The sequence below is a fragment of the Vigna umbellata genome, chromosome 11 (assembly GCF_029865625.1).
Source record: "Vigna umbellata cultivar VRB3 chromosome 11, Vumbellata_1.0, whole genome shotgun sequence".
Lineage (NCBI taxonomy): Eukaryota > Viridiplantae > Streptophyta > Magnoliopsida > Fabales > Fabaceae > Vigna > Vigna umbellata.
The window spans coordinates 27,839,024-27,850,708 of NC_142175.1; the positions used below are offsets into that span (position 1 = coordinate 27,839,024).

At 40.4% G+C, this 11,685-nt stretch overlaps 1 pseudogene; it reads left to right on the forward strand.

Annotated features, from left to right (window-relative positions):
- Positions 1-3,793: 3,793 nt before the first annotated feature.
- Positions 3,794-11,685, forward strand: LOC148191408 (uncharacterized; annotated as a pseudogene).

An 11,685-nucleotide genomic window follows, 5' to 3' on the forward strand; every position in this document is an offset into this window, starting at 1 on the left:
TGACTTCTGCACCAATAAAAAAACGGAACTACTGTTTAAAATTTTTGCAAGCATGTCAGCTCAGAGGCAATGAGAGCTCTGGTGGCATGACCATTATAGTGCCAAACACAAAAAGTGTCACCAGGATTTGTCTTCTTAACAGAGAAGAAATAACAATTGAAATTACTATTTTGCCTTTTTAAACACTCTGAATTGGATTCTCCCTATCTTTTGTAATTTTAAAGGTAAATACATAGTTATGTTATACGTCCCTTGTACTATAAAACAAGACAGTAATTACATAATGTAATACAATATTTATTAGGAACAGAAAGCTAAGAAAAGAACCTCCTCAGCTAAGAAAAGAACCAAAATAGAGATGAAGATGTTGGTGATGTATGATCTTGGTAGATGTCCTTCTAGGAGGTTAGGCCAACCATGAAGGAGAAGGTATGAAGTCTAGAAGAAGACAATTTCATAAGGTAAGAACTCAAGAAGAGAAGTCTTGCAATTTTGGCAAAAAGACTTTACATTCAATCAAGTTCTAAGGATTACAAAAGGGTGTCTCTTCTTTTATAGATGAAGGAGAAGGCTAGACTACATGGAATATTTAGGAGCCTTTTCATCATTTAATGAGGAGCCTCATCATTAAATGAGGAGCCTAAGCATTAAATGAGGAGCCTAAACATTAAATGTGAGGAGCCTTATGCTATGTAACTTAGTCAAAGCATTTAATGCAAAAGGCTCCTTGTAACTAACTCCTTCCAAAACTCATTTTTAACCCATTTCTAACACATTTTAGGTGCTACCTTCTAACTAAGGACCTAATGGTGCGCTAGCTCTCTTAAAGCCACCAAGCCTTCTAAACTAAGCTAAACAAAGTGTCTTGACCAAATACAAGGCCTAAAAATGAGTTATATTACATACTTACAAAAAGTGTTTTAAGATAAAGAAGAAGACTAAAATGTAATCTTCCACAAGAGTAAAATCCTTGAAGCTCCATCTTCTTCGTCCATCTTCTTTGACGATGGCTCTTTATGAGAGGTCCAATGTCTTCAAAGGCTTGAGGGTAAACAAGAACAAGCTTGAAAGTCCTTCTTATGCTTCTAATCTCTTAGCCTTAGTTTAAGTTGATGTTCTCTTCATAGATCTCCATTTAGTTCCGAAAACGAATTTCATCATGCTCAGAAGCATAATCATATCCAATAAATTTGCATAAATGTACTTATGTATGGATTTACCTTTTAGTTATATATGCCATAGTGCTCTTAATATTTACATGGTGCATAGGTGCTAGAGGATTCTTTCCTAAAGAAACTATTACATTTAAAACCTGAAATACTATAAATATACTTGAAAAGTTGAGAAAAGGGGAGGAAGTTCCTAACAAAACCCTAACATAAATATTAATAATAATAAAGACATTATACTTCAACACTCTCCCTCAAGCTGGAGCATATAGATCATATGCACCAAGTTGGAACATATAAATTTAATTCTAGGCCCCCTTAGAGATTTGGTCAGAATGTCTGTGAGTTGTTCATTAGAGTTGACAAATTCAATAACAAGATCCTTTGACAATAACTTCTCTCTAATAAAATGACAATCAATTTCTATATGTTTTGTTCTTTCATGAAACATTGGATTGGAGGCTATGTGAACGGCAGCTTGATTGTCACAGGACAACTTCATCTACTCATTTTCACAAAATTTCAACTCTTGAAGGAGTTGTCTAATCCACACAAGTTCACATGTAGTTAGAACCATAGATCGATACTCACCTTCAGCACTAGATCGAGCAACAAACACTTTGTTTCTTACTTTTCAAACATATAAGGTTCCCTCCAAGTAAAACACAATATCCTGTGGTAGATCTTCTGTCAATTGGACAACCAGCCCAATCTGCATCACAATATCCCTCAACTCGAGTGCTTCCCTTATCCTCATACAACAATCCCTGTCCTGGGTTCCCTGTTACATGTCTGAGAATGTGAATCACTGCATTCCAATGATCAACATGTGGATTTTGCATAAATTGACTCACAACTCCCACCGAATAAGAAAGATCAGGTCTTGTTATGGTAAGATAGATGAGTTTTCCAACAAGCCTTCTATATATATCTCTCTGGGTCTGAAAAAAGTTCACCTTGGTCTTTCATTAACTTTTGATTTGAGTCCATAAGACTATTAATGGGCTTGCAATTTGTCAGGCTTGTTTCCTCCAAAATATCAAGAGCATATTTTCTTTGTGAAATGATGACACCTTCCTTTGATTGTGCCACTTCAATACCAAGGAAATATTTTAGCCGACTTAGATCTTTGGTCTGAAAGTGGTTGAACAAATGATTCTTTAATTGAGCAATTTTAGTGACGTCGTTTCCTGTAATGACAATATCATCAACATAGACCATAAGATACTGAATGATCCGCCTCACATCGTTTCAATCCAAAATTCTGCACAACCCGACTAAATTTACCAAACCAAGCTCGAGGTGATTGCTTCAAGCCATAGAGGGAACGATGTAATTTACAAACTAACCCAGACTCCCCTTAAGCAACAAACCCAAGAGGTTGCTCCAACTAGTAAAGGGGCCACTGACGAATGGCAGCCATAGCAAGCAAAATACGAACGGTACTGATTTTCGTCACAGGAGAAAAGGTATCACAATAGTCGAGGCCATAGACTTGAGTATATCCCTTAGCTACCAGACGAGCTTTGAGACAATCGATTGCACCAGTAGGACCAACCTTAATAGCATAGACCCATCTACAACCAACAGGCTTCTTACCAGGAGGAAGAGGAACAATGTCCCAAGTGCCATTGTGTTCAAGTGCCTGCATTTCATCAATCATGGCTTGTCGCCATCCAGGATGACCAAGTGCCTCATGAACATTATTAGGAAGGAACTGTTAGATGTTAAGATGTGTGTTTATGTTAATTGGGCTCAGCCCATTCTATATTAAGGGCCTTGGCCCATATCTTACACTATAAAAAAATACCCTACGTGTATGCAATACACACAAGGGAGATTTCTCTCAATCTTCTCTATTTCTCATAAAGGAGCCTATGTGTATGCAACTCCACGGTCTCCAGCACACATCACCGTCGTTGTCGCCGCCGCCAACGTTGCCGCCGTCGCCGGAGTTCCAGAATCGACCGACGACCACACCATTGAAATCGTCTCGGTCGGGCAACCATCGTGGTGCAAAGATCGCAGCGAACGAACCACCCACGCGCCGCCACAACAGTCGCCGACGTCGTCGCTTCCCGCCGCGTGTGCCTGAGGGTCGCCGGAGAGTTCCGCCACCGATCAGGACCGTCCTAATACCTCCTCGCCCTCTTTCTAGATCTGTGATCGTTGCGTCAATCGGAGCACTTTGGACTTTTAGGGTTTCTCCCTCTCCATGGCGTCTTCCTCGTCTACAAACACCTCTGTTGGTGGCTCATCTTCTGATCCCTCAATATACACCAATTATGTGAATGTACATTTGTCCATTGACAAGTTAGATGGCACAAACTATGCAACATGGGCATCCGACATCAAACTTTGGTTGAAGAGTCAGGGGTACGTAGATCACCTTACTCAAAATGTGACTACTGCTACCACAGATGACAATTCCCGCTGGATGAAAATTGATGCCCAGTTATGCATTGTTATAAAGTCCACCATTCACTCCTCACTAAAAGAAATGTTGCAATCATATGAAACATGTTCAGAAGTATGGGCACAAGCGAATACAAATGACACTCAGGGTCTTTAAGGGTGTTTGTCAGGACCTATTCACTGTTATTGGTTCGCGCAGTCCTAGTCCCATGGCAGAATATTTGGGTTATGCCCTTCTTCATGATTTTAATGAGCTATTACCTCTTGCTTCCACTCCTGCTGAAAAACTTGAACAACGATTAAAGTTCTTCATGTTGTTGGCATTATACGGACTCTCTGATGATTTCTCTCATGTCCGTGATCAGATTTTGGGTTCTCCTGTCATACCCAACTTTACTTCTACTTGTTCTGCTCTTTTGCGTATACCGAGCAAACCAGTCACTGAGACATCTCCTCATACTGATGATTCCTCAGTTATGGTTGTCCAACGTGATGATCGAAGTCGATATCGCAAGCCAGGTAAAGGACGTCAAAAATGTGAACACTGTGGCAAGTTAGGCCACAAAATTGATAGATGTTATGCGCTTCATGGACGTCCTCCTCGACCTGTAGCAATGGCTAATTTTGATCCACCTCCCCGATCACCGTTGTGAAAGTTTGAGAGATGGTAAAAATATTATTACTGTGGGTTAAAGTTTCTATTACACAGAAAAGTCCTATATAAGGAACAATGGACCAGCACCTAAAAGCCCAAAACTAAAAGTCCAGTTATACAGTACAATATATTTCAACACTCTCCCTCAAGCTGGAGCATATAGATCATATGCACCAAGCTTGGAACATATACATTGAATCCTAGGCCCCCTTAGAGATTTGGTCATAATGTCTCCGAGTTGTTCATTAGAATTGACAAACTCAGTAACAAGTTCCTTAGTCAAAAACTTCTCTCTAATAAAATGACAATCAATTTCTATGTTTTGTTCTCTCATGAAACACTGGATTGGAGGCAATATGAAGGGCTGCTTGGTTGTCACAGTACAGTTTCAACGACTCATTTCCACAAAATTTCAACTCTTGGAGAAGTTGCTTGATCCACACAAGTTCGCATGTAGTCAAAGCCATAGATCGGTATTCAGCTTCAGCACTAGATCTAGCAACAACACTTTGTTTCTTACTTCTCCAAGATATAAGGTTCCCTCCAAGTAGAACACAATATCCTGTAGTAGATCTTCGATCAATTGGAGAACCAGCCCAATCTGCATCACAATATCCTTCAATCTGAGTGCTTCCCTTGTCCTCATACAACAATCCCTGTCCTGGATTTTCTTTTATGTATCTGAGAATTCGAATCACTGCATTCCAATGGTCAACATGTGGATTCTGCATAAATTGACTCACAACTCCCACTGGATAAGAAAGATCAGGTCTTGTTATTGTAAGATATATGAGTTTTCCAACCAGCCTTCTATATCTCTCTGGATCTGAGAAAGGTTCACCTTGATCTCTCATTAGCTTTTGATTTGAGTCCATAGGACTATCAATAGGCTTGCAATTTGTCAAGCCTGTTTCCTCTAAAATATCAAGAGCATATTTCCTTTGTGAAATGATGACACCTTCTTTTGACTGTGCCACTTCAATACCAAGGAAGGATTTTAGACGACCCAGATCTTTAGTCTGAAAGTGGTTGAACAAATGATTCTTTAATTGAGTAATTTTAGTGTTGTCATTCCCTGTAATAACAATATCATCAACATACACCATGAGATAAACACATTTGTCAGGAGAAAAATGACCATAAAACACTGAGTGATCCGCCTTACATCGTTTCAATCCAAAATTTTGCACAACCCGACTAAATTTACCAATCCAAGCACGAGGTGATTGTTTCAAGCCATAGAGGGAACGGCGTAATTTACAAACTAACCCAGACTCCACATGAGCAACAAACCCAGGAGGTTGCTCCATGTATATCTCCTCTTCCAGATCACCGTGAAGAAAAGCATTTTTAATGTCCAACTAGTAAAGTGGCCAATGACGAATGGCAGCCATAGCAAGTAAAATACGAACTGTACTGGTTTTAGCCACAGGAGAAAAAGTATCACAATAATCAATGCCATAAACTTGAGTATATCCCTTAGCTACTAGATGAGCTTTTAGACGATCAATTTCACCAGTAGGACCAACTTTAATAGCATAAACCCATCGGCAGCCAACAAGCTTCTTACCAGGAGGAAGAGGAACAAGGTCCCAAGTACCATTGTGGTCAAGGGCCTGCATTTCATCAACCATGGCTTGACGCCATCCAGGATGATCAAGTGCCTCATAAAGATTATTAGGAGTCTTAAGGGAGGATAAGGAGGAAACAAAAGAGAAATAGGTAGAAGACAAACGATGATAACTCAAAAAATTATAAACAGGATATGGATTACGAGTAGAACGAATACCTTTTCGAAGGGCAATGGGCAAATTATCATCTGAGTCAGTAGAAGATGAGGAGGATGAAGGATCCATGGTCTGGTGAGCTGATGGAGGAGGAGATGAGTCTAGAGGATCTTCGTTGTTCTGAGCTTGAGATTGTCTCCGACGCTGATATGTGAGAAGAGGTGGAGGAACAATGTCATTCACATTTTGAGTTTGAGGTATAGAAGCAGGAATAACCAAGGGATCACACGATGGTAGAGGCAACATTTGTTTTACAGATGAACGATCCTCCACAGAGGACGAGAAAAACGGTGTATCCTCAAAGAATGTGACATCAGCAAACATATAATATCTCTTGGTGGAGGGAGAATAACATTTATACCCTTTCTGAAGACGAGAATCTCCCAAGAAGACACACTTAATAGCCTTTGCGGATAGCTTATCAAGACCTGGAGAAACATTATGGACAAAACATGTACACCCAAATACACGTGGGGAGATATGATATAGAGTGTCATTTGGAAAAATGACAGAATGAGGAATTTTATTCTCAAGAGAGGAAGAAGGCATCCTATTGATTAGAAAACAGGCATTGAGGACTGCATCGCCCCAATGATGTACAGGAATATTAGTATTCAACATCAAGGAGCGTACAGTTTCAATGCGATGTCTATTCTTCCTCTCTGCAATACCATTTTGTTGTGGAGTGTGAGGACATGTTGACTGATGTAAAATTCCTTGGGAAGATAAAAATGATGAAAACGCTGAAGAAAAATATTCCTTAGCATTATCACTACGAAGGATTTTAATTGTCTTCCCAAATTGGTTCTTAATTTCATTAATGAAGGACACAAATATGGACAAAAGTTCAAATCTCTCTTTCATTAAATAAACCCAAGTACATCGAGAGAATTCATCAATGAAGGTTACAAAATAATTAAAACCAAAAGAAGTAACACGACTTGGTCCCCAAATATTAGAGTGAATAGTTGAGAAAGGAGAATTACATAGTGTCTCATACTTTTTAGGATGAGAAGATCTAACATGTTTTCCTAATTGACACGACTCACAATCTAAGACTTGAATGTTCTTGAGACTTGGAACCATCATCTTCAACTTGGATACACATGGATGGCCCAACCGATCATGCAAAAGTTTTGGAGATGAAGTGGTAAAATAGGAAACTGAAGAGCTATGTTTCAAAAAATAAAGTCCTCGAGACTCGTGTCCTTCTCCAATCAGGCGACCCGTACCATGTTCCTGTATAACAAAGGAATTAGCAGTAAAGGTTACAGAACAATTTAAGGAACGACTCAATTGACTCAAGGAGATTAAATTGTAAGGACAATGAGGAATATACAAAACAGATTTAAATTTAGTGAAGAAGATAAGGAAACTCTGTCAATTCCCTGAGATGCAACTTTGGATCCATTGGCAACAGTAATTAAATGAGGAATTTTCTGAGAGGACATGGAAGAAAATGAAGAAATAGTACCAGAGATATGGTCTGAGGCACCTGAGTCAAGGATCCATGGATTGTGACCTTTCACAGATTGAGATATACAGGCAGTTGACACATTGGACATGGAAGAGGATTGGTCAGGATTAGAAGATTTTCCAGACTTGTACTTCAAAAATTCTTGGTATTCTTCATTTGAAATTTTGGGTTCGAGATCATCAGATTTCGAAACATGAGCGACGTTGTCAGGATATCCATGTAAGGCATAACATTTCTCTCGAGTATGGCCTATCCTCTTATAATATGTGCACTGAGGACGCATACCACAGCCACCACGTCCTCCTCGGTTGCCTCTGCCTCCTCCTCTTCCTTGTGGTGCTACCATAGCTGATGTTTCAATACCACCAATTGAACTTTCTTCTTTAACTAATGAAGGTACCCGAAGAAGTCGAGTAACTAAGTTGTCCATTGATGGAACTTGATCACCAGCTAACATTTGATCACGAACATGATCAAAATCTGAATGTAGACCTCTCAAAATTAAGACCATATAAAACTTATCAAACTTCTTGTTTAGGCCTTCTAAAGAATCAGCCACAAAGAAATTCTTCAATTCTTCTACAGCAGCACGGGCCGTTCCTATGTAAGTAACCATATCATGATTGTTTTGTTTGAGGGAAGTCACTCTTTGAGTTGCATCAAAGAGACGTTGCACATCGTTAGCAAAGATATCCTGAGCTTTTCTCCAAAAGGAAGAGCACGATTTGTAAGGTCTTAAAATTTCTAAGATTTCTGGTTCAACAGATTGCCATAGGACAGCACATAGTTGAAAATCAAGTTTCTGCCATTGAGATTTCTCTTCTTCAGGAACGGTGGAAACATCTTGTTCAAGATGATCATGGTGTCCTTGACCAAGAAACCATAACTCCACGGAAGAAGACCAAGATAGATAGTTTTTCCAATTGAGTTTTGCAGAAGTAATGGTTGGAGTAGCAGAGAGAGACGGTGTTCCAAGCCTAGCCATTATAAAGCCAAACAAGAAATGAGGGGAGAAAGGTAAGGGAAGAAACCCTAAACGGAGCAACCGTCAACAGAACAGCAAATCAGAGACCACAATACACTCAGGAGACGGAGGCGAAACGACCGGCAGTGGAGCGGTGAAGATCCGACACGGGAGAGGCGACGCGTGAAGCCCACGCGCCCGATAGAGGTTAGAGAGAAACGACGCGTGACGGCGCGTCGAGAGACGGATGAGGCGGCGACCACCAGGGATGGGTCGCGCTCGTCGAGGCGCACCGAACCCTTAACGTCGCCGGAGAAAAGGCAGCGACGACGGCGGCGACGGCGGACGGCGGCAGAAACGACGGTGAACGACGACGCGGGCAGTGAGCAGTGGCGAACCCTAACCAGCTCTGGATACCATGTGAAAGTTTGAGAGATGGTAAAAATATTATTATTGTGGGTTAAAGTTTCTATTACACAGAAAAGTCCTATATAAGGAACAATGGACCAGCACCTAAAAGCCCAAAACTAAAAGTCCAATTATACAATACAATATATTTCAACAACCGTCTGCAGACCATCCTACTTCATCTAATACTGTAGAAAACCCTACAATCTTTCACAAATTTCTCAGATGGTATGAGGATCGTTAGCACTCTAATTCCACTACATCTGCATCTGTTGCACGTACAGGTACACCTTTTGTTGGTCTGACTCACTCTCACTCCCTCAGACCTTGGGTCCTTGACTCAAGCGCCACCGATCATATCACTGGTAACAAGTCCTTGTTTTCTTCCTTGTCATGTCCGGATAATTTACCCTCGGTAACAATAGCGGATGGGTCTAAAGTCTCATCTCATGGTGTTGGTACTTTTCATATTTTTCTGTCCATATCCATTGATAATGTACTTTATGTCCCTGGGTCTCCCTTCAACTTATTGTCTATAAGTCGTCTAACTCGTGCCCTTAATTATGTTATTTCATTTACCAAAGATTTTGTTTGGTTGCAGGGCCGGAGTTTGAAACACATGATTGGCACAGGATGTGAGTCTCATGGCCTATATCATTTCCGCCCTTCTCCACATGTTGGCATAATCATGGAGTCACCATCCCTTCTTCATGCTCAGTTAGGTATCCTAATCTTGCCAAACTGCAGCAACTTGTTCCGAGGTTATCAAAATTATCAAGTTTGTCGTGTGAGTCTTGTCAGTTAGGAAAGCATACTCGTAGTTCCTTTCCTCGTAGTGTCTCACAACGAGCGTCGTCCCCCCTTTTCATTGGTTCATTCTGATATTTGAGAATCTAGTCGTGTTAAGTCCACTTTAAGTTTTCAGTATTTTGTTACCTTTATTGATTATTATTCTAGATGTACTTGGTTGTTTTTAATGTAAGAATCGTTATGAGTTGTTTCCTATTTTCCAATCATTTTTCAATGAAATAAAAACACAGTTTGGGGTTTCTATTCGAACTTTACGCAGTGATAATGGTCGTGAATACCTTTCTCAACCGTTTAAACATTTTATGGCTTCTCATGGCATTCTTCACCAGACCTCATGTGCTTATATACCCCTCAACAAAATGGGGTGGCTGAGCGCAAGAATAAACACCTTATGGAAACAACTTGTACACTTCTAATTCATGGTCAAGTACCCTCGCGTTTTTCGGGTGTTGCAGTTCTCACTACATGTTATCTTATAAACCGCATGCCATCTTCAGTCCTAGATAACAAAATCCCTCATTCTATCTTATTTCCTCAAGACCCTCTACATTCATTACCTCTTAGAGTTTTTGGGTCTACATGTTTTGTTCATGATTTTAGTCCTAGTCTTGATAAGTGGTCTCCTAGATCTCACAAATGTGTCTTCTTAGGATTTCCACGGTCACTAAAGGGCTATAAGTGTTTTTCTCCTTCCCTCAATCGTCATTTTATTTCTGTTGATGTCACTTTTGATGAATCTTCTTTTTACTTTTCACATCTATCTTCTAGTTTTGTACCTCCACCTGCTACTGTTGATATTCCTTGTTTTTGTGATCCTCTTCGTGATGCTCCATCCATTTTGCCTCCTCCTTCTTTAGACTCTCATTCACCACAGGATCATCCTTCACCACCACCCCTTCAAGTTTATAGTCGTCACAATCGTCTCCCTCATGACTCACTTTCAGTGTCGCCTCCTGTGTCTCCTCCGGCTCCAGCAAATGAGTCTGACCTGCCCATTGCCCTTCGTAAAGGTATACGCTCTACCCGTAACCCTCCCCCCCATTATATTGTTCTTAGTTACCACAGATTATCTCCAACACTTTACACATGTCTCTCATCCATTTCTTCTGTGTCAATTCCCAAGTATGTGGGTGATGCCTTAACTCATCCTGGCTGGCGTCAAGCCATGCTGGATCAATTAAGTGCTTTACAGGAAAGTGGAACTTGGGAGCTTGTCTAATTACCATCTGGAAAATTTGTTGTTGGTTGCAGGTGGGTGTATGCTATCAAGGTTGGCCCTGATGGCACAATTGAACGTCTGAAAGCTCGACTGGTTGCCAAAGGCTACAGACAGATTTTTGGTTTGGATTATGGTGATACTTTTTCTCCAGTGGCAAAAAATACATATATTCACCTATTCATTGCCATGACCGCTCTTTGACAATGGCCTCTTTACCAACTTGATGTCAAAAATGTTTTCCTTAATTGTGATTTGCATGAAGAAATTTATATGGAGCAACCGCTCAGCTTTGTTGCTCAGGGGGAGTCATCTGGATTGGTATGTTGTCTTCGCAAATCCTTATATGGCCTAAAACAGTCTCCTCATGCCTGGTTTGGTAAATTCAGCTATGTTGTTCAACAATTTGGTATGTCTCGTAGTGAAGCATATCGTGTTCTATCGCCACTCAAGTGTTGGATGTATCTACTTAATAGTGTATGTCGATGACATTGTTCTCACAGGAAGCAACTATCTTGGCATCTCTCAGATGAAACAACACATTTGTCATCATTTTCAAAGCATAGATCTTGGCAAACTCCGGTACTTTTTGGGTATTGAAGTGGCACAATCCAACACTGGTATTGTCATATCTCAGAGGAAGTATGCGTTAGACATCTGGGAGGAAACAGGGTTAATGAACTCTAAATCTGTTGAGACACCTATGGATCCTAACATCAAACTCCTACCAAATCAGGGGGAGCCTTTCTCAAATCCTGAACGGTACAGAAGATTATTTGGTAAA